Raw genomic sequence first — 24,722 nt, 5'->3', positions numbered from 1 at the left:
TGGGCAAATGAGATTGAAGGTTGAAAAACAGAAGAACTGTGGGGTATAAGGAGGATGCAAACCAGTTGAAGGTACGCAATGGCCAACAGCACTAATAGAGTCGATAAGCACCTGTCAGTAGTGAGCCTGGAGTGGCCTATACTGGAGACATGTCAGGAGTGAGCCTGGAGTGGTCTACATTGATGAGGTGTCAGGAGTGAGCCTGGAGTGGTCTACACTGGTTACGTGTCAGGAGTGAGCCTGGAGTGGTCTACACTGGTGACGTGTCAGGAGTGAGCCTGGAGTGGTCTACACTGGTGACTTGGTCGGAAGTGAGTCTTGAGTGGTCTACGCTGGTGATGTGTCAGGAGTGAGCCTGGAGTATTCTACACTGGTGACATGTCAGGAGTGAGCCTGGAGTGGTCTACATTGATGAGGTATCAGGAGTGAGCCTGGAGTGGTCTACATTGATGAGGTATCAGGAGTGAGCCTGGAGTGGTCTACATTGATGAGGTATCAGGGAGTGAGCCTGGAGTGGTCTACACTGGTTACCTGTTATTAGTGCGCCTTATACAAGGCACTGCACGACAGCCAATTGAACTTTTTGAAATGCCTGTGACATTTTAACAAAGTTCATAAAAAAGGGAATGGTGCGGTACAGAGCAGTAATTCAACATGATTGCACTACACACCAGCCACTACGTTAAAAGCAGCATCCGGTATGAATGGACCCTAAAGGTGCTGCTTAAAACTGTGGCCTTTAAAAAAAAAACTAGCAAGACAATTGCATAATGTGCTAGTATGCATCACATACTTCTGAGTTCAAACACACATACAGCATACATTTTTGCCTACAGTTATCCAAAGAAGACGACCCTGGCTCTTCAAAGCTCTTCTTCATCGGCTAGTGCCTAGCCTGGTGTACCTAAATCTCTAAAACGTACAACTTTCTAGCCACCACCTCGCAGCTTTCTTGTACCTCTCTTGAACAGTTCTAAAAACAAGGCAACATTCTACATACAACATTCTGGAGGAGGTACAACCCTGACTATTCTCAAAGGCCAAACAACACTTATTTGAAAAAGTTTGGACCCCCCCCCCCTTCGAAAGCTAGACTGTTGGATCCCTGGATGGACGTGCCTCTGATATCTTATACTTCTCTTGTTTTCCCTCTTTTTTCTATCTTTCCTTTTCTTTAGGTATTCTCAGTGTTGCTGTCGGGATACTGGTCCCGTTTTATGGCTATAGTTCTATAGTCCGGAATGGCTGTTGTAATTACTAAGGCAGTTAAACTGATAAAATCACCTGTGCAAATTAATGGACAGCCTGAAAACATGACTTGTTGGGGCGCCTTGAGGACTAGTGTTGAGAAACACTGACCTAGGTTATAGCTGGGTCTGGAGTATAGCTAATATCACCTTGCCTGGTACAGATGTTTGAGAGCTGGTTCTCAATTTTTCCGACAAAAAAAGTTCTTGTCCGAAAGTTTGTAGCCATTTCCAACGCACAAAATTGCTGCGCATGCTCGGAACCAATTAGACGCCTGCTTGGAATAACAGTGTACTTAATTTTTCTCGGCTTGTCATAGTGTTGTACGTCTCTGCGTTCTTGAGCGTCGGAATTTCCAAGCAACATTTGTGCGACCGTGTGTATCCAATACAAGTTCGAGCCAACATCCGGCGAAAAAAAAAAAAAACACGGTTTTGTTGTCGGAAATTCCGATCGTGTGTACGCCGCATTAGAGTTTGGACTGCTCTCCACCGGAATAATAGACTACCCATTGTTGGCTCTCCCAGTACGGCTTTCCTTAACTACTACTGGGCTATATTACGGACCTTCCATTAGTTCCTCCCTGCTGTTCTTATTAACCTGTATATTTCCCCATCTTGAAGGTTAATTACTGTATACGATATTGTTACTTTGTATTTTTTTTTTCTTTTCATATTTGAAAACTTAATAGAAACAATTGAAAATGGAAAAGTGTAAAGCTTGGGGGGGGAGGGGTCAAATGCAAACCCCGTCACCTACACGACAGCAAGTCTCACATGAAAAAAGTAGCATTAGGAAGGAATGCAGCTTTTCATACCAAGCACACATTTACACAGACCTCTAATGAATTGGGGGCAACTGAATTCTTTTATGAGCCAGTTTCTAAAAGCAGTATGTGGGTGGACCATCGATGAAGTTCATTTTGAAAACATGAAGTGGAGTGGCCTTTCACCTTTATGCATTTTAGTGTGCGATTGTACCAAAATAACATCATACAATTTAAGAAGCACCTGTCATTGAATTTATCAACTGCAAGCTGCTTCGGGAAGAGTTGATTTACTGTAGAGCGGATCTCCAGGTTCCTTCAGAAAAAAAAAATGAAGTCTGAAATATACTGTAGCTGCTGACTTTTAATATAAGGACACCAGTGGCGGCTGGTGGTTTTTATTTTGTATTTTGGGGGGGGGGCAAACAGACAACCCTCCCCCACCCCAGTCAGTCGGCGGTGACGGCGAACCCCCCTGTCTCCTACCCAGGGAGGACTGTCAAAGCCCTGCACTTGGAAGCGGAAATGGAGCATTGTTGTCACTGCTGGACCTCAAACATGTCTGAATTTGTTTGTCTCTATTACATGGTGAATAACCACTTTCCTCCATTCGATGCACTGGTACATCGCTAGACTTCAAGCGGTTGTACTGGGGTGATATCGACATCCTTTTCTTCTTTATCTCTCTTTTGTTTTACTATAAATGAAGGGCACCATGGAAGAGCTCCCTTAGCAGGTGGGTCCTTAACTCCTTGAACTCACAGAATCTCCTCAGTCTTCCCAACCAGCGTCCTTCAACCTGGAAGACTGAGGACATCTTGTGGTAAAAAAAGGTATTACTGAGTATTGCAGCCCAAGTTGCCTTTTTATATCAACCCTTTCATGCCTAAGCCTATTTATGACATTTGGTGTTTACAAGTTAAAATCCATATTTTGTGCTAGAAAATTACTTAGAAACCCCCAAATATTATATATCTTTTTTTAGCAGAGAATCTAGAGAATAAAATGGCGATTTTTGCAATATTTTATGTCTTACGGTATTTGTGCGGCGGTGTTTCAAACGCAAATTTTGGGGAAAAATTTACTTTCATGAATTAAAAAAAAATTAAAAAGTAAAGTTAGCCCAATTTTTTTGCATAATGTGAAAGATGATGTTACGCGGAGTAAATAGATACCAAGCATGTCACGCTTTATAATTGCACGCACTCGTGGAATGGCGACAAACTACGGTAACTAAAAATCTCCATAGGCGATGCGTTAAACTTGTTTTACGGTTACCAGGTTAGAGTTACAGAGGAGGTCTAGTGCTAGAATTATTGCTCTCGCTCTGACGATCGCGGCGATACCTCACGTGTGTGATTTGAACACCGTTTTCATGTGCGGGCGTGACTTCCGTATGCGTTTTCTTTGTTGCGCAAGCTCGCGGGGAGGGGGGCACTTTAAAAAAAAAAAATCGTATTTATTTTTATAATATTAAATAGTTTTTTTTTACATTTTGATCACTTTTATTGCTGTCACAAGGAATGTAAACATCCCTTGTGACAGTAATAGGTGCTGACAGGTACCCCGATCCCTTCTTTTGCACTTCTAAGTATTCAGATCACCGAAAACGGCGATTCTGAATACTGTGTACTTTTTTAAATCCGGCGCCATTGGCAGCCGAGAAAACTGGAGGCGCCGGATGGAGGATCGGGTCTCCCGGTGGGACGGGAGGCCCGGTCAGAGGAATGAGAGGCGGCGGGAGGGGGGGGATGTCCCCTCCCGCTCCTCTGGCATAATAACCGAGCGGCTTTTAGCCGCATCGGTTGTTATGTCTGGATAGCCAATCGCCGGCTCTAAACAACGGTACCAGGATGATGCCCGCAGCTGCAGGCATCATCCCGGTATAACCCGCGAAAGCCGAGGACGCATATATGCGTACGCTCGGCGTGTTAAGCACTTGTTTGGCTTCAAGGCCCCTTTCACACTTGTGCGACTTGGGACTGCATGACAAGTCGTACCCCATGATTTACAATTACCTTTCTTTATAAAAATCGTTTTTTTCACAGAAGTGTGCACAGAGCTTGAGGTGAAATCTCTGACATTCCCAGCACTGTCCTTGATTAGTCTTTTATCTTTGTTGACAATTGGCAGTAGTGAGTCCTTGCAAAATTGGCTAAAGAGAATTATTTTTTCAATAAAATATTGAGTTTTACTTTAACCGCTTCCATACAGGGACAATTTCTCAGAACCCTCAAACATTATATACATTTTTTTAAGCAGAGACCCTAGGGAATAAAATGGCGGTCGTTGCAATTTTTTATGTCACACGGTATTTGTGCAGGAAAAACAAACACTGTCATGAGTTAAAAAAAATATATTTAGCCAAATATTTTTGTATAATGTGAAAGATGATGTCACACCATACACGGCCAATTATTTTTTTCAATAAAATATTGAGTTTTACTTTAACCGCTTCCATACAGGGCCAATTCTCGCATTCCCCTCCTACATGTAAAAATATTTTTTTTTTTGCTAGAAAATTACTCAGAACCCCCTAAACATTATATAAACATTTTTTTTAGCAGAGACTCTAGGGAATAAAATAGCAGACACTGCAATTTTTTATGTCACACTGTGTTTGCGCTGAAATTTTTCAAATGCGCTTTTTTTTCATGAATAAAAAAGAACAAAAATAATGTGAAAGATGATGTTTACGCCAAGTAAATAGATACCTAACATGTTATGCTTTAAAATTACACACTTGTGGAATTTTGACAAAATTTGGTACTTTTTTTTATGTCATACGGTATTTTTGAAACACAATTTAAACAAAAAAAATTTAAACTTTAATGAATAAAAAAAATATATATTTCTATAAAAAATCAAAGATGATACTACGCCGAGTAAATAGATACCTGATATGTCGCACTTTAAAAATGCACACAGTCATGGAATGGTGCCAAACGTTAGTTGTTTATTTATGACACACTGTATTTTTGAAACACAGTTTAAACAAAAATAAAATAAAAAATACACTAATGAATTAGAAAAAAAATATATTAAATTATATATATATAAAAAAATAATATATATATATATATATATATATATATATATATATATATATATATATATATATATAAAAATAAAACCCAATATTTCTGTAAAATATGAATGATGACGTTAAGCCAAGTAGATACCCAACATGTCAGTGACGTGTCCCATGTAGCCACGCCCCCTAACAATAAGAATCACTCCCTAGGGCACACTTAACCCCTTCAGAGCCACCAAGTGGCTAACCCCTTCACTGTAATTTTCACAGTAATCAGTGCATATTTATAGCACTGATCGCTGTAAAAATAACAATGGTCCCAAAAATGTGTCAAAAGTGTCCGACGTCACTTTCGGCCTCCGGGGGTCATAGAGATGTCCGGGAACCATCTGGTCCACTGCCACCTCTATGGTAAACCGCCGGCGGATGGCAGAATACATTCTCCGGCTCCCCGATCGCACGGGAGAGAACAGAGAAGCACCGGAGGGCAATGGGAGGGTAATTGGATCCCCTCCTGTCGCCTGTAAAAGCAATCAAGCGTCTAAACAGCCGCTAGGATGGCTTTTACATTGCAGGGAATCTCCTGCTGAAAAAAATAAAATAAAAGATATCTGGACGATGCCTGCAGCTGTAGTTAAGTAAAAGCAGCACACATTACACATTGTTAGGCACACAGTTAACCCCTTCAATGCCCCTAGATATTAACCGCTTCCCTGCCAGTGCTATTAGTACAATGACAGTGTACAATATTAGCACTGATCAATGTATTAGTGTCACTATTGATGTCAGTGTCAGTTAGTGACCCTCCCAGCCAGCGCCAGATTTCCTGCCCACACTATCAGTGCCATACTAGAAGTCGCAGATCATCACCATGAGTAAAATAGAAAAACCAAAAGGTTGGCGCTGCGCTAAAAGATTGTTGATAAAAAAATGATAAGTGTTTATGAACAAACAAAAGAAAGATGTGTAGCAGCTAGCACTAAAATGTGTACAACAAATTAAAAAGCATAAATATAAAAGGCAGTGCAGCGCTGTTGATAATGATATTTAAATACAATTAAGTAAAAACCGTGAAACAAAGAACTCTTTGATAAGAGAAAGAATCCAATTGGATATATTAAATTAGTGAGTGATAAAAATAAACAGCAAAGTCCATTTAAAAACCCAAAAATTAAAAAGTGTTTCAATCTGGTGTGAAAAAACAAATCCTTAGTTAACAAGATGTGATGATATCTTGATTGCTGTGAGAAGGTGTTCACCCATGCAATTCGTGAAGTAAGGATTAACCGCTTACCGGAGGTAAAGACTGTTTTCCACCAGTCCTATAGAGCCTATGGGAAGTCTGGTCTCCCAATACCCTTTCAGCAATAATTACACCTCAGCAATCGATCCGGGTATCATAGATAGGAACAAAAGAAACTCTTCATAGTGCATACCATTTAAACCAAAATAAGATTTAATAAAAGTATTGCACTTACAGTTATGTTGCCAAAAAACCGCATATAAGTGGACAAAGAAAAGAGAGCGCTTCAGCTGTAGTGTTCCGATGCTCCTCGCTACTCAGTCTGCAACCACGGCCAGCGTTCAGAACGGAACGCAATGACGTCACGGCACCCAACAATTGTTTCGTCACGAAGGGACTTCTACGGGGGACTAGCCGGATATCATGAGTAGTAAACGTGTCATAGCTGTGTAAATTCCAGTCAATTCCAGTATATACACACACCAGCTTTCACGCAAACCAATTAATATACACATTAACCACTTCAGCCCCGGAACCTGACCAGGCCCATTTTAGGCGATTCGGCACTGCGTCGCTTTAACTGACAATTGCGCGGTCGTGCGATGTGGCACCCAAACAAAATTGACGTCCTTTTTTCCCCCCACAAATAGAGATTTCTGTTGGTGGTATTTGATCACCTTTGCAGTTTTTATTTTTTGCGCTATTAACAAAAAAAAACGTAAATTTTGAAAAAAAAAAAGCAATATTAAAAAAAAAAAAAAATAAATCCTCAGTTTAGGCTGATATATATTCTTCTACACATTTTTGGTAAAAAAAAAAAAGAAAATAGCAATAAGTGTATATTGATTGGTTTGCGCAAAAGTTATAGCGCCTACAAAATAGGTTATTGATTTATGGCATTTTTTTTTTACTAGTTATGGCGGCGATCTGCAATTTTTAAATCATGACTGCGACAGACAGATCGGACCCTTTTGACACTTTTTTGAAACCATTGACACTTATACAACGATTATTGCTATAAATACCCACTGATTACTGTATAAATGTCACTGGCAGGGAAGGGGTTAACACTAGGGTGCTATTAAGGGGATAAATATGTTCCCTCACTGTGTGTTCTAACTGTGGAGGGATGGGACTGACTGGGGGAGGAGACCGATTGGTGTTCCTATATACTAAAAAACACACAATCTGTCTCCTCTCCCCTGACAGGATGTGGATCGAGGACCGAGTGGGGTAAGCAAGTAAAAGCAGCCTCAGCTGGATTGATCCAAACAACAACTACAACAGGTTTCACCCTGCTCCCGTGGCTTAATCATGGAGATGATGATCATGATTAAGCCCCAGAGGTGGGGTGAAACATGTTGGAGTTGTGCTCTTGATGCAGAGGCTCAACTGAGGCTGCTTTTACTTGCTTACCACTCGAGCCGGGGGAGGTGTGTGGTGGTCCAGCTACTTATTTCTGTTTTTGCAGCATGCCTTGGGTCAGGACGGCCTTTACTCGGCTTACACTCTCACTGGTCAGCGGCATCCAACTTATCAGACTTTCACAGCTTGAGCCCTACAAGCATTTATCATGAGTCACTCTTTTCTGATACTCATAGGCCTCGTACACACAAGGGGACATGTCCGATGAAAACGGTCCGCGGACCGTTTTCATCGGACATGTCCGCTCAGAGATTTCTGTCTGATGGTTGTACACACCATCAAACAGAAATCCGGGCGGACAGGATACGCGGTGACGTGGCCGAACCGTCGACACGACGATGACGCGGGGACGTGCGCGACCCTGGAAGGTAAATGCTTCCACGCATTCGTCGAATCACTTCGACGCATGCGAGGGCTTTCGGCCGAGCGGACATGTCCGGTGAGTCGTACAGACGACCGAACATGTCCGACGGACAGGCTTCCAGCGGACATGTCCGCTGGAAACATTTGTCCGCTGGAAACCTGTCCGTTCCGCCGGACAATTGTCCAGTCGGCCGTACACACGACCGAACATGTCCGCGGAAACTGGTCCGCCGGACCAGTTTCAGCGGACATGTTCGGTCGTGTGTACGAGGCCATAGGGGCATATTTAAAAAAGCTAAATCAATGTGACATTTTTATCATTGTAGGTGGAAGAACCACCAACAATAACACAAATAGTGAGGGTGAAATTTCCAGGTTCATGTGCTTTAAAATAGATGTACATTTACCACCTGCGAATGTTAGGTGAATGTCAAATTCACATTGACCCCAACGTGGACAACGTCAATTATATATAGATATAATAACTGAGCTTGATGTAGCTACCAAATCCATTTTTTCGTTGATTTACTACAGTGCTGACACTTTTTTGTAGCAGTTTACAGAAAAGAATAAACCCCATCACATCAGGACCCCGTGCCCAAAGAAGCTTAAAGTCTAATGCCGCGTACACACAGTCAGAATTTCCGACAAGAAAAGATTGATGGGAGCTTTTGGTCGGAAAATCCGACACTGTGTAGGTCCCATTTGACTTTTTTTCTGTTGGAATTTCTGACAGCAAAAATTTGAGAGCTGGGTCTCAAATTTTCAGACGGGAAAAGTTCTTCTGTAAGCAATTCCGACGCGCAAAAAAACACGCATGCTCGGAATCAATTCGTTGCATGCTCTGAATTATTATTGAACTTAATTTTTCTCGGCTCGTCATAGTGCTGTACGTCACCGCGTTCTTGACAGTCGGAATTGTGTGTGACTGTGTGTATGCAACACAAGTTTGAGCCAAAATTTAAATCAGAAAAAAATCCATGGTTTTCTTGTCAGAATTTCCGATTGTGTGTACGCGGCATAAGGTCCTGATAACAGACTAAGGTCCTCTGTTGATGAGCTTTGGGCTTGTATTAATGGGCAAATACAGCTTGCTTTGGGGTACATTCCGCTTGCATCTGACAACAATTTGAGATGCTTCCAAAATCACTTCTGAGTTCATTAAAAGGTACACCTGACCTGCATTTGGCCTCATTCTAAGCTGCATCAACCTGCTTTTGCACTCCCCTTGACCAGTGGTGTATTTAGGTTTTGTGCTGCCTTAGGACTGACTAAACTCCTGCACCCCCTAATTTTTTTTTTTTTTTTTTTTTTTTTAAGTGTATTTTGTGCGTGTACTCGAGAGAGGAGCCGGACTGCAGGAGTTGGGAGTAGGCAGGCCTCCCCCAGAGGCAATCTGCCACCTTTCTCCATGCCCCGGGTGGCAATGGTGGGTGTGTGAGGGGGTCCTCCCACACAGCCCGCCATACCTGCTCCGCTTTGAAGCCCAACGGGGCAGAGGGACTCCCTATAAGGGAGTGAGAGGATCTAGCCCGCTCAACCAGCCCCGTTAGTCCTTCACCTCTCTTTTTAGAGACCGCGTGGTCAAAGTGCGTGCATGTTAACCCAATTTCGAGTGCGTGTAAGTGTGGTGGTTTTTGAGGGAGGGGGGTGGGCGTACTAAGCGCAGGCTTACCTCGCATGGCACACCCACCAGGAGCCGGGCTGAGACCACCAAACTCAATTCACATGTAGCTGAGACCGGGATCCGAACCCCTAGCTTCAGAGGTAAATGGCTTGTCAGCGCAGTGCCAATCGCGTTGAGCCACCGCAGCTCCCCCTGCACCCCCTAATTTAAACATGACCCACCCCTTCCTGTCAAGGCCACATTCCTTTTTGTCTAAGACCCGCCCTAAACCCTAGACCCTCCCCACTTTGAGTGGGAACACTAGTTCTGAGGGCCTGGGGGGGGGGGGCAATGGTTCCCCTTAGGCTGCATTCACACCTGAACGCGGCGTATGTTACCGCGGTTTGCCGCGACAAATTGCAACGTTTTGTCCCGCGATTTGCCACGACAAAACGCTGCGTTTTTTAAGCCTAACATACGCCGGAGGGGTGATTAACATTGCCAAGCTAATAAATTAATAAATTTATTAGTAATGGGCTTCACAGTTCCATTTCTGTAAAAACATTAGGGAAGACAATATTTTGGAATTTTAATAACATCATCCCAAGGATGTTCCCCAACACACACAGGGCTCCATATTACCAATATGACAATATAGGTCATGTTTTTATTAACCAGGGTTCCTCCAGAAGTTTCTAGGGGTTCCTTGAGCAATGTGCAATTTCTGCCTCTTCAGAAAAGTCCCCACTGATACCATTGATCTTTTCAACTATCTATAAGGGGGGAATTCTTCCCGATGACCACAAGTGTAAGGAGCATTCTTCCCACCGACCATCACACTAATGTATCATGAGTTGTAGATATTTAAATTATTAGCAGGGGTTCCCGAAAAGTTATTTTAAGGGTTCCTCTGTGTTTAAAAGGTTGAGAAAGGCTGATACAGGTTTTAATTTACCTTATAAAAACTAGTAAGCATGACCTGCTTTTAATACTCTGTAATATTCTCTTTTGAAACACAATGTTACGAAATACATCATGGGTGCTCAACCTGTGGCCCTCTGGCTGTTGTGGAACAACAAGTCCCATCATGCCTCAGCCTTGGGATTAAGGATGAGCTCCGGCGTATTCGCACAGCCCATGCGCAGAGCCCGCACAGGCAGTGAGACATTGTCCCGATGCATGGCTGCAAAGATCGGGAAATGTCTCACTGCCTATCATTAGAGCTCATCCTTACTTGGGATTCATGTTACTTGGGAACTGTGAGCCTTGCAATGTCTCATGGGACTTGTAGTTCTTGTAGTGGGACTTGGAGTTCTCCAACAGCTGGAGGGCCACAGGTTGAGCACCGATGAAATGCATTACTACACATATATACACTTACACAAGGAGTCTTCGAAAAGTTTTCGCACCTTTATGTATGTATATATATATAGGAGTTAAAGTGTGGAAAAGTTTATATAAACATACAGGGCCAGATTCACAAACAAGATACGACGGCTTTTGGCTAAGATCCGACAGGCTTACGGCTTCGTACGACTTCGGATCTTAGGCTGCAATACTTCGGCCACCGCTGGGTGGAGTTTGCGTTGTTTTCCTGTGTCGGGTATGCAAATGAGCTTTTACGGCGATCCACGACGGTTTTCGCGTTCGTTACGTCGTCGCTAGTAATTTTTTCCCGTCGCAAAGTTAAGCCTGCTTTTACATGGCTTAACTTTAGACGACCCATGTTAAAGTATGGCCGTCGTTCCTGCGTTGAATTTCAATTATTTTTTTTAGAATCCTCAAAGAATTCGCGCCGTAAGTTATGGCGGCGTAGTGTATCTTTGGCGGCGTAATGGCGCGGAATTCAAATGGATGTAATGGGGGCGTGTTTTATGTTAATACGTCGTGACCCGACGTAAACAAAGATTATTTTTTAACTGTGCATGCGCCGTCCGTGGGGGTATCCCAGTGCACATGCTCGAAATTAACCTGGAACAAGCCAATGCTCGCGACGGTGACGTCATTCTACGCAAATCCCTATTCGCGAACGACTTACGCAAAAGGACGTAAAAAAATCTTAATTGTACGCGGGAACGCCGGCCATATTTAACATTGAGTACGCCTCATAACAGCAGCTTTAACTATACGCCGGAAAAAGTCGAACGCAAACGACGTAAAAAAATGCGCTGGCCGGTCATAACGTTCGTGGATCGACGTAACTAGCTAATTTGCATACTCGACGCGGAATTCGACGGAAACGCCACCTAGCGGCCGCGGAAAAATTGCAGCTTAGATCCGATGGCGTACTAAGACGTACGCCAGTCGGATCTAGCCGAGATGCCGTCGTATCTTGTTTTGAGGATACAAAACAAAGATACGACGTGCAGAATTTGAAATTACGCGGCGTATCAAGAGATACGCCGCGTAATATCTTTGTGGATCTGCCCCAGTATATATATATATATATATATATATATATATATATATATATATATATATATATATATATATATATATATATATATATATATATATATGTGGACATGGGACACCATGGGATTCACAGCCCCATACACAACAAACTGCGATGCCCATTTCTTTTTTTTTTTTGCTTTTAAAGCATCAACTTCATGGACAACATGTTCACTTGCTGCCTAATATATCCCACCAATTTTCAGGTGCCATTGTAACAAGGTATTCCTTTTACATGTCAGTGGTCATAATGGTATGGCTGATCGGTATATATATATATATATATATATATACACACACACACACACATATATATATATATATAATACACACACGCATATATATATATATATATATATATAATACACACACATATATTATATATATACATATATATTGGACTATAAAAGAACACACACACACACACACACACATATATATATATATATATATATATATATATATATATATATATATATATATATATATATATACACATACACACACATATTATATCATTTATATACCAGTATGTATGTATATATATATATATATATATATATATATATATATATATATATATATTACACATAAACACACACTTTTTTTTTATTATTCTTTTTTTACCTTCACTTCATAAAGGTGTGCAACTTTCCTAGTAACCGAAAGCTAATGTTAAGTAATGATTAAAGAAAGTATTTGGCCTTTAAATTTGAGAAAATATGAATTATTATATTTTTTATATACTTGCTTATAAAAAGGTATCTGTTTGTGAAAAGGGTTTACCACGATAGGCAAATGACTTCATACAGAACACTGTTAATGCAAGAACTTGGCCCTTGCTAGACGTCCAAAAATTCGAACCAGTGCCAAGTAGGTAACTTGAGCAGCCAAGAGAAATTTGCATATTTGTGTATTAACTAATAATATAATATAATGCGTACAGCTAATGCTTTCCTACAGTACAATGTATGTATAGAATGTATTACAGTAATGTATTTACTAATGTGGGCCCTGACAGGGAAAGGGGTTAAGAAGCAGGATTCGTACATAGCGGGACGCTGCAATCCAGACCACAAGAAAGGACTGAAGCCGCACGCTAATCACCCAAAAAGACTATAGAAAATTGAAGAAGAAAAAAAAAGTATTTTTTTTTTGTGTTGGCTAACTAAAAATATATTTTCAGAATTCAGGTGTATCAGTTTCCCATATCTGAATCTAATTAGGATTATAATGTTTTGTTTTATTTTTTTTGTAAAAAAAAAAAGAAAAGAAAAGAAAACAGCACAATGGAAAAGGCACGACGACTTGGTAAAATTGGTTAACATTTTTGGCATGAGTTCCAACTCTTTTTAGCCCTGGAACTTCGGGGCAAACAATAAAACAAAATTTAGAAATAGACTTTGTGGGCCAGATTCACAGAAGAGATACGACGGCGTATCTCCTGATACGCCGTCGTATCTCTGATCCGCCCGTCCTAACTATGCGACTGATTCATAGAATCAGTTACGCATAGATAGCCCTAAGATCCGACAGGTGTAATTGACTTACACTGTCGGATCTTAGGAATGCAATTCTATGCCGGCCGCTAGGTGGCGAGGCCATTGCGGTCGGCGTAGAATATGCAAATGACTAGTTACGGCGATCCACGAAGATCCGCGCGTTCGTCGCAATCCCGTACGTCGCCGCTAGTCGTTTTTACCCGTCGCAAAGTTACACCTGCTTTAACATGGCTTATCTTTAGATCAGCCATGTTAAAGTATGGCCGTCGTTCCCGCGTCGAATGTCAAATTTTTTTTTTTTCGTAAGACGTCTGGGAATACGAAACGCTGTAACGCACGTCGCATTTAAAAAAAAATTCCTAACGGAGCATGTGCAGAACATTCGGGCTAATGTAAATGGTGCCTGCCCCATTTGAATTAGGCGGGCTTGCGCCAAGCGCATTTACGTTACATCGCAAGTTTACAGGTAAGAGCTTTGTGAATCGGGCACTTACGCTGTAAACCTGCGGCGGTGTAAAGTAAATGGGATACGTTACGCCGCCGCGGAGTAACGTAATTGTCTGTGAATCTGGCCCTGTATGCCTTGCCAGTAATGTATAAAACTTTTAATACAGTCATGTGAATGTACGTTGCCACTCACATTCTTAGTCAGCTATGACTAAGCACTAGTTTCAGTGCGAAATGCGTCAGCGGTCAGGTTTTATTTTTATTTTGCTGTGACTTGTAGTGCTGTCCTTCTTTTAATAAAATGCTACAAATTTGTTGAGAGTGCGGCTGTCCAGAGACAATCGTTGTTCCTGCTTTGCCAGTCACGTTGTTTGAGTTTGTTTTTTTTACTGCCAAATTTTGCCATCAGGTGAAACCGTTTGTTACCCAAGGGATCGAAAAAACAGGTAAACCTCCAAAAGTTCAACAAACTGTACATAAAGGATACGAGAGAGCATACATGAGTTAAAAAAATATTGAATAATAATTACAATTATTAATATTAAATAAAACAAACAATCCGGGGAGCCGGCTTTAATGAAATTGATCCCATGTTGCCCTCAATGGTTACTTTATGCGTACCAAAGACACATTTTAACATAAATCTATGCAAAAAAAATTTTTTTAGAAACCAATAGAACTGTAGGTAGATATTAAATTTAAAAAAATATATATATACTCTTGATTTCTCCAGGAAAGGTAGAAAAAAATATTGTATAATTTCCTCCAGCCTATAGGCTACTTTATGCGTACCAAAAACAAATTTTAAAATAAAATCTATGCAATTTTCTTTAGTATCTAATAGAAATGGAGGTGGATTTTAATTAAAAAAATAAAAAATAAAAAAAAAACACACATACTCTTGATCTCTTCAAGAAAGGTATAAAAATGTATTGCATATGTTCCTCCAGCCTATAGGCTACTTTATGCGTATCAAAAAACACATTTTAACAGAAATCTATGAAAAAAATGTTAGTAACTATAAGAACTGGAGGTGGATTTAAATTGAATAATAATAATTAAAAAAAAAAACATTACTCTTGATCTCTCCAGGAAAGGTATAAAAAAGTATTGCATATGTCCTTCCAGCCTATAGGCTACTTTATGCGTACCTAACCTAAATCTATGTATAAAATGTGATTAACAAATTTTGGCAAAATTTTGGGTTAAATTTTTGGCATGGATTCCAATTCTTTTCAGCCCTGGAACTTCGAGATAAACAATAAAATAAAATAAACCTTGTATGCCCTGCCGGTAATATATAACTTTTAAATACAGTCATGTGAATGTACGATGCTAGTCACATTGTTTGAGGTTTTTACTGCCAAATTTTGGGTATATCACTTCCATCAGGTGAAACCGTTTGTTACCCAAGGGATTGCAAAAACAGGTAAACCTCCAAAATTCAACAAATTGTACATAAAGGATATAAGAGCATGCATGAGTTAACAAGTATATAAAAAGAAAAAAATTCTGGAAGCTGGCTTTAATTTCATGGATACCATGTTGCCACCAATGGCTACCTTATGAGTACCAAAAACAAATTTTAACATAAATCTATGCAAAAATGTTTTAGTAACTAATAGAACTGGAGGTGGAAATAAAAAACAAAAAAAAAAAAAAAATAGGCCCGGATTCAGAAAGGAGATACGACGGCGTATCTCGGGATACGCCGTCGTAACTCTGAGTTGCGTTGTCGTATCTATGCGACTGATTCATAGAATCAGTTACGCATAGATTTCCCTAAGATCCGACCGGCATAAGTGTCTTACATCGTCGTATCTTAGGCTGCAAATTTACGCTGGCCGCTAGGTGGCGCTTCTGTATATTTACTCGTGAAATATGCTAATTAGGTAGATACGCCGATTCAGAAACGTACGTCCGCCCGGCGCACTTTTTACGTTGTATACGTTCGGCTTTTTCCGGCGTAAAGTTACCCCTGCTATATGAGGGGTATCCTATGTTAAGTATGGACGTCGTTCCCGTTTAGAATTTTGAAAAATTTACGTCGTTTGCGTAAGTCGTTCGTGAATAGGGCTGTACGTAAGTTACGTTCACGTCTAAAGCAATGGGCGATTTGCGGCGTAATTTCAAGCATGCGCACTGGGATTCTTTCACGAACGGCGCATGCACCATTCATAAAAAACGTAAATTACGCAGGGTCACATGAAATTTAAATAAAACACGCCCACATCATCCAGATTTGAATTAGGCGGGCTTACGAGGACCACATACGTTACGCCGCCGTAACTTAGGGCGCAAGTTCTTTCTGAATACGGAACTTGCGCCCTAATTTACGGCGGCGTAACGTATCTGAGATACGTTACGCCCGCCAATAGATACACCAATGTATCTGAATCCGGGCCATACTCTTGATCTCTCCAGGAAAGGTAAAAAATATAAAAATAAATAAATAAATATGGGAGCTGGCATTAATGAAATGGATACCGTGTTGCCACAATGGCTACTTTATGCGTTCCAAAAACAAATTTTAACATAAATCTATGCAAAAAAAAATGTTGGTAACTAATAGAACTGGAGGTGGATAATAATAAAAAAAAAAAACATACTCTTGATTTTTCCAAGAAAGGTATAAAAATATTTAAAAAATCAGGTAGCTGGCATTAATGAAATGGATACCATGTTGCCACCAATGGCTACTGTATGTGTTCTAAACATTTTTTTTTAACATAAATCTATGCAACAAAATTTTAGTGACTAATAGAACTGGAGGTGGATTTAAATAAAAAACATACTCTTGATCTCTCCAGAAAAGGTAAAAAATATAAAAAATAAATCCGGGAGCTGGCTTTAATTAAATGGATACCATGTTGCCATCAATGGCTACTTTATGTGTACCAAAAACAAATTGTAACATACATTTTAGTAACTAATAGAACAGGAGGTAGATTTAAATAAAAAACACACTCTTGATCTGTCCAGGAAAGGTAAAAAAAAATAATAAAAATCCGGGAGCTGGCATCAATGAACTGGATACCGTGTTGCCACCAATGGCTACTTTATGCATTCCAAAAGAAATTTTTAACATAAATCTATGCAATTTTTTTTTAGTAACTAATAGAACTCCATGGAGGTGGATATTAAATAAAAAAAAACACACTCTTGATCTCTCCAGAAAATATAAAAAATATAAAAAAATCCAGGAGCTGCCATTGATGAAATAGATACACTGTTGCCAACAATGGCTACTTTATGCATTCCAAATACTAATTTTAACATAAATCTATGAAAAAAAAATGTTAGTAGCTAATAGAACTGGAGGTGGATATTAAATAAAAAAAAATTTACTCTTGGTCTCTCCAGAAAAGGTAAAAAAAATATTAAAAAATCCAGTAGCTGCCATTAATGAAATGGATACCATGTTGCCACCAATGACTACTTTATGCATGCCAAAAAAAGTTTTTTTAACATAAATCTCTGCAAAAAAAATTTAAATAATAGAACAGGAGGTGGCTTTAAATAAAAAAATAAAAAAACAAAAAAACAAACATACTCTTGGAAGGGTAGAAAAAGAGTATTGCATACTGTATGTTCTTCCAGCCTATAGGCTACTTTATGTGTACCAAAAACATACATTTATGCATAAAGATTAGTAACTATTAAAACCCGAGGTGAATTTAAAAGAAAAATCTTGATCTCTCCAGGAAAGGTAGGAAAAAAAATGTATTTCAGATGTTCCTCCAGCATATAGGCCCCAAATTAGTCAAAACACAGAGCTGAGGTTTAGGATAATAATAATAATAATAATAATAAATAATAAACATTATATTTAAAAAAATTGCCATTAATATCCCCTTTCCAACCCCTCCGCATCTGTCCGTCGCTATATATATATTCCAAATTTGGAAGAACGCAGTTTCTCTTCATAACACACGTTTCGGTAATGTCATTCATATTAATAATTCCTCCGTTTGCACCAACGTTTCTTGAAAGACATCAGTGAATAAACAGTTATAATAAACGAGTAGATAAATATATTCAGCAGGATAGGTATGGGCTGTAAAAACTATTATTTTTTTTTTTAATCAATAGACACACGCTAAATAAATAAATATATAATAAATAAAATGATTTAAAGTGGGAAAATATCATTCCACTTTTACAGACACCCTCAAAAAAATAAAATAATAATAATATAATATAATATAATATATATATATATATAAGTTTTATATATATATATATATATATATATATATATATATATATATATATATATATATATATATATATATCAATCAAACTATCAATTTAAATCAATAAATCATACAATTTTAAATCAATAGATTTTTTATATATATATATATATATATATATATATATATATATATATATATATATATATATATATATATATATATATATATATATATATATATATATATATATATATATATATATATAAAAATCTATTGATTTAAAATTGTATGATTTATTGATTTAAATTGATAGTTTGATTGATATATATATATATATATATGTATGTATATCTCTCTATAGATATATATATAGATATATATCTATATATAAATCTATCTATCTATCTATCTATACATATATATATATATATATATATATATATATATATCTTTATTGTATTCAATACCCAAGTGTCTAAATTATTATCTTCTCTTGTGACAAGGGAGCCTTGAAACTTTAATAATTAAAAGATTGAAATATTATAAATAAATAATAATAAAAAAAAAGACAAAGCCAGGTGATTTCTGATTAGTCGATATAGTGACCACATCCAAGAAAAAAAAAAAGATGAATCACTTGCTCTAGCATTATGTTACAATGGGTTAGAAAAAGGGGTGTGGACGGGCTTTGGGGGGGTGCCAAAAAAAAGTTACACTACAGTATAATATAATAAAGCAGAATGACACACGATACAAACGATCATCTGTTGCAAAAAAAAAAAAATTAAAATCTTAGTTACAGCTTTTTCTTGGAAAAAAAATAAATACTTTGCCTGCCGTCGCGGCCGCCGCGTTGCGGTGTAGTAAACAAAGGTCCTTCTTAAAAAACAAAATAAAAAAAAAAAACCTTTAACTGTCCACGAGAACATGTGACATGTATGAAGACTTATTTCACATAATAATAAAAAGTATTAACAGTGGTAATAATTGTCTGAAGGATTAGCAACGGCCCATTTTTCTTTTTTTCTTTTTTTTCAATAATAATGAAGCCTAGGCCAAAGTTATGCAAACTACACAGAAGGCAAAGTAACCTTTAAAAAATAATTTAACACTGGCTTATATACCGGTACTTCATATATATGATATAATTATATTATATTATATGAAATTCAAAGCAATTTTTTTTTTGTCTTTTTTTTTTTAAAGAAAGATACAAAACAGTCACATTACAAATCTTAGTGAATTGATAAATCCAGTTGTTGTTCCACTTTTGATTAGTACTGCCAAAGGCTGTAGTTTTCCACTATACTCATCGGGTCCAGTCTATATTTACATAATATATCCCACGCCTCGTCAGTTACCAGTACAACATTTGGCACTGACTTAAAAAAAAAAAAAAAAAGAAGAGGCTTTAAAACTACAGTGTTTTTATTTTTTATAAAACAAGATAAGGGGCCAGTGATATAAATGCTAAATATAACTGCGGTGCCGGACATGATAGTAATGTCAGAAAAAAAAAAAAAAAAAAACATGTTCAAAACAGAAAGAAACACTGCTGTCCATACATTATACAATTTTCTGATTTAATTTCCTTTGCATTGAAATAAAAGTGTTTAGGTGTTGTTTTGTTAAACCAAAAAAAGACAATTGTACAAGAGAATTGTATAATGTATGGGTAGAACTTTTTTTCCCAGCTACCTGACATACTTTATCTGCTAGCTGTGAAGCCAGAGACCACTCACCTAAAAGGGGCCACTAACTACTGAATGCTTATCATAAAGGACAGAAGTTGGTAATGCATTATTGCACAGTGGAAAAGGCCTAGAGTAAAAAAAATAATAAAAAAAATATATATTAAGTAGGAAAATAAAATTTTAATGACACTCTCACGTTAAAAAAAAAAAAAAAGAAAAAGAATGAAAGATTACAATATCAAGTAGGAGAATATCATTCTAGTTTTAATGACACACTCACTTTAAAATATATATATATATATATATATATATATATATATATATATATATATATATATATATATATATATATATATATATATATATATATATATATATAAAAATATTTTAAGTAGGAAAATAGCATCCTAGTTTTACTGAGACTCTCATTTAAAAAATAAATAAAATAAAAAATTATAAATAAAATAATTTTAAGTAGGAAAATATCATTCTAGTTTTATTGACACTGTCACTTTAAAAAACAAATAAATAAGTAAATAAATAAAATAAAATGATTCCAAGTAGGAAAAAATCATTCTAGTTTTACTGACACTGTCACTTTAAAAAAAATGATTCCAAAGTAGGATAAGATCATTCTAGTTTTACTGACAGTCTCACTTTAAAATAAGTAATAAATAAAATAATTTAAAAGTAGGAACATATCATTTTAGTTTTACTGACACTGTCACTTTAAAAAAACAAATAAATAAATAAATAAAATAAACTGGTTCCAAGTAGGTAAAGATTGTTCTACTTTTACTGACACTCTCACTTTAAAAATAAATAAATAAAATAATAAAATGATTCCAAGTAGGAAAATATCATTCTAGTTTTACTGACACTGTCACTTTAAAAAAAAAATAATAAAAAAATAATATAAAATGATACCAAGTAGGAAAAGATCATTCTAGTTTAACTGACACTGTCACTTTAAAAAATAAATAAATAACATAAAAATAAAATGATTCCAAGTAGGAAAAGATCATTCTAGTTTTACCGACACTCTTGCTTTAAAAAATAATTAAAACAAATAAAATGATTTTAAGTAGGATATCATCTTTCTAGTTCTACTGACACCGTCACTTTAAAAAACAAATAAATAAAAAAAATTAAAAAAAAATTAATCCAAGTAGGAAAAGATCATTCTAGTTTTACCGACACTCTTGCTTTAAAAAATAATTAAAACACATAAAATGATTTTAAGTAGGATAATATCTTTCTCGTTCTACTGACACTGTCACTTTAAAAAAATAAATAAATAAATAAAAATAAAAAATAATTCCAAGTAGGAAAAGATCCTTCTAGTTTTACTGACACTCTCACTTTAAAAATAAAGAAAATAATAAAATGACAAAATGATTCCAAGTAGGAAAAAGATCATTCTAGTTTTACTGACACTCTCACTTTAAAAATAAATAAATAAAATAATAAAATGATAAAATGATTCCAAGTAGGATAAGATCATTCTAGTTTTACTGACACTCTCGCTTAAAAATAAAAAAATAAATAAAATGATTTTAAGTAGGATAATATCTTTCTAGTTTTACTGACACTCTCACTTTAAAATAAATAAATATATAATAAATAAAAAGATTTCAAGTGGGGGAAATATCATTCTACTTTTACTGACTGACACCCTCACTTAAAAAAAAAATTATATATATATATATATATATATATATATATATATATATATATATATATATATTTATGTGTATATACATGCACATACACACAACACTTTAGGCAATAGTTCTGCCACTACCCGTGTTCATAGTTGCAACAGTTTCCACTCCAGGAGAGATCTGAGAAGAAGAGCCTAGGCACACACACACACACACACACACACAAAAAAAAAAGCTTATTTCCAGTGTATTTGTTTCCCTGTCCTCTAAAACTGCTCCAACTCTGCCGAAAAACAAACAAAAAATAAAAAATCCAAAAACAATGACCCAGAGCTGGCACAGGCTAGAGGAGAAAATATGCTGCCCTTTCCTCGATGATTCACAAAATAAGCCTCGGCCCTTAGATCTACTTTTTTTTTCCCTCTCTACCCTCTTCACAAAATGGCTTTACATATTAAAAAGGTCTCTATAGCAAGGACAATGACACACACACCCCCTTTTTTTTTTCTTGCCAGACACACCTAATACTTCTCCAAGACTACCTGTTACAAAGTTTCATTTCATATCACATTTTCCACAATAACCAGAGAAACATAAACTCGGAGAGAGAGGGAAAAAAAAAAAAAAAAAAGTTGAAAGCTGACATGTACAATATTAAATCCATTTTAATTCTCTCATCCATTTTCAAAATAAACACAGCTAGAAGTAAAAAAAAATAAAAAAAATAAAAAATCTGGGGGTGGGAGGAATGCAGTCACAGCTTCTGTCCAAAATAAATATATGTTAAAAAAAAAAAGAAAGAAAAAAAGTTCAACGTAAAAACAACCTGTTTCAGTCTTTCTTTATTTTTCACATTTTGCAAACTTCAATACAGGCATAAAAAATAAATAAAATAAAAAAGGATAAACACGAGTGCCGGAGGAACGTTATAAAGCTGAAAACAGTTTGCAATTATCTGAGGAACATCCTGACACAAATTAAGATGCATATTATTATTTGGCTCAAATAAACAAGAGACACGAAAAGGACAGAAAGAAAACAACAAAATAAAAAAAAAGGGACAGTTAAACGAGTCACTGATTTTTCTTTTCTTTTTTTTAGGAGAGATCGAAAGAGAGGAAAAAAAAAAAATACGTAAATGTTTTTAAAAACACCCCCAAAAAAAAAGTAAAAGCCACAAGCAGTCACACCCATAAACACAAATCTCTTGGTCAAGGACGAGGGTATATAAAAAATAAAATAAAATAGCAAATTTTGGAGTAGGCCCATTAAAAACAGCAACATTATCAAGGGTGGTAAAAAGGAAACTGCAACTTGCTTCTACTCCTTTAGGAAATCCAAAAAAGAACACAAATAGCAAATGGGAAAAGAAATAAGGGAGAAATAAAAACCGGTAATTTTTTTTTTTTTTATATATAATTTTTTCGCTCTTAAAGTTAACTGGCCTACCTTGTTCCCCCAGAGATGAGTTTGTCTTCTCAAAATCGGAGTCTCCCTGGAACTACAGTGTGAGTGGTAATGACTGCCTGCCTGCCTAATGAGTCCATTTTCCTGCTCTTGATGTTGTGTATATACACACACTGCAACCTACCTTACAAACCACAGAGACGAGAGAGAGAGAGAGAGGGAGAGAGAGAGAGGAAGAGAGAGAGAGAGGGAAAAAGAGAGAGAGAGAGAGGGAAAGAGGAAGAGAGAGAGAGGGAAAGAACGAGCAAGAGTATGTGTGTGTGTGATAGAGGGAGAAAGACACAGACAATGCCCTCCTACCAGACACCAGACAGCCCTCCTTCCTCTATCTAGCAAGCAAAATACTAACTCGGCTACTGCAGCAACAGGTTCAACACTGCTTGACTAACACACTGGGAAAGATACCAGCCAAAAAGGACCAGGACACAAACAGTTAGAGAGCATGCAGCCCCACCTTTTTTTTTTTTTCTTTTTTTTTTTTTTTTCTCCGCTGCTCTTGTATTGTTTTTTTTTTTTCAGCACTGATTATATATTAATGTAACACGTTCTGTCAGAGGTCGCACAGCCTATTCAGTCACAAAAATATGGAGAAATGCATAATTGCTCCCCCCCCCCCTTCCTAATAATTTTTAAAGCTGCACTGCCATCAGAAAAAAAGCAACCATGTCCGTCCCCGATCTACTGGTCATTTATTTTGGAGAATTTACACTTAAAATTAGAAAAAAAATTAAATATTGCTCAGGCTGATAAAATGCCAAAAGAGGAGTGTCGTCGTTCCCCCCCCCACCCCACACACTAGTGATAGGATAAATGTGCAGTGCTTATGTCTGAACAGGTGCAATGCATATAGTACATAGTGTTACCAGGACAGAAATAAAATGATACGCAGGAAACCACTGCCCAATTAAAACCGGGGCCAAGGTTATTTTAAATGGATAGAAAAAAAAAATTGTAACACTGAGCGAGGAGACGCGAAATAAAACATTGTTGTTGTTAAAAAATAAAAATAAAATGTCGGCCTTGATCGACGAGAAAGTTTATGAGAAAAGTTGTTTCAAATTTCGAAAAAAATATAAAATGTGCAAATGTTTTGCAGCAGAAACACACCGGATGCCAGAGAATGGGGCTCCGGATCGGGATGTGAGGTATCGGAGAATAGATCTCCGGACCGAGACGTGCGGTATCGGAGAATGGATCTCCGGACCGAGACGTGCGGTATCGGAGAATGGATCTCCGGACCGAGACGTGCGGTATCGGAGAATGGATCTCCGGACCGAGACGTGCGGTATCGGAGAATGGATCTCCAGACCGGGGCGTGAGTTATCGGAGAATGGATCTCCGGACCGGGACGTGGGGTATCGGAGAATGGATCTCCGGACCGGGGCGTGAGTTATCGGAGAATGGATCTCCGGACCGGGACGTGGGGTATCGGAGAATGGATCTCCGGACCGGGGCGTGAGTTATCGGAGAATGGATCTCCGGACCGGGACGTGGGTTATCGGAGAATGGATCTCCGGAACGGGACATAAGGTATCGGAGAATGGATCTCCGGACTGGGACATGAGGTATCGGAGAATGGATCTCCGAACCGAGACACAAGGTATCAGAGA

At 37.5% G+C, this 24,722-nt stretch overlaps 1 protein-coding gene across 3 annotated transcripts in view; it reads right to left on the bottom strand.

Annotated features, from left to right (window-relative positions):
- The window catches only part of ZBTB20 (zinc finger and BTB domain containing 20), a 1,237,294-nt gene that overhangs the window by 1,040,814 nt on the left and 171,758 nt on the right, over window positions 1–24,722 (bottom strand). The window contains exon 1 of one of the 3 annotated variants that reach the window (XM_040339123.1): window positions 23,095–23,277. The exons of the other annotated variants lie outside the window; for them this stretch is intronic. The gene's annotated coding sequence lies outside the window, so the exon portion shown is untranslated. Of the gene's footprint in view, window positions 1–23,094; window positions 23,278–24,722 lie in introns of those variants that run through there. 3 annotated transcript variants of the gene reach the window in all.

This window comes from Rana temporaria, chromosome 2, assembly GCF_905171775.1.
Source record: "Rana temporaria chromosome 2, aRanTem1.1, whole genome shotgun sequence".
NCBI classification, from domain to species: Eukaryota; Metazoa; Chordata; class Amphibia; order Anura; family Ranidae; genus Rana; species Rana temporaria.
Note: the sequence above shows the minus strand (reverse complement) of the source record. Positions and strands in the feature narration are given on the sequence as shown.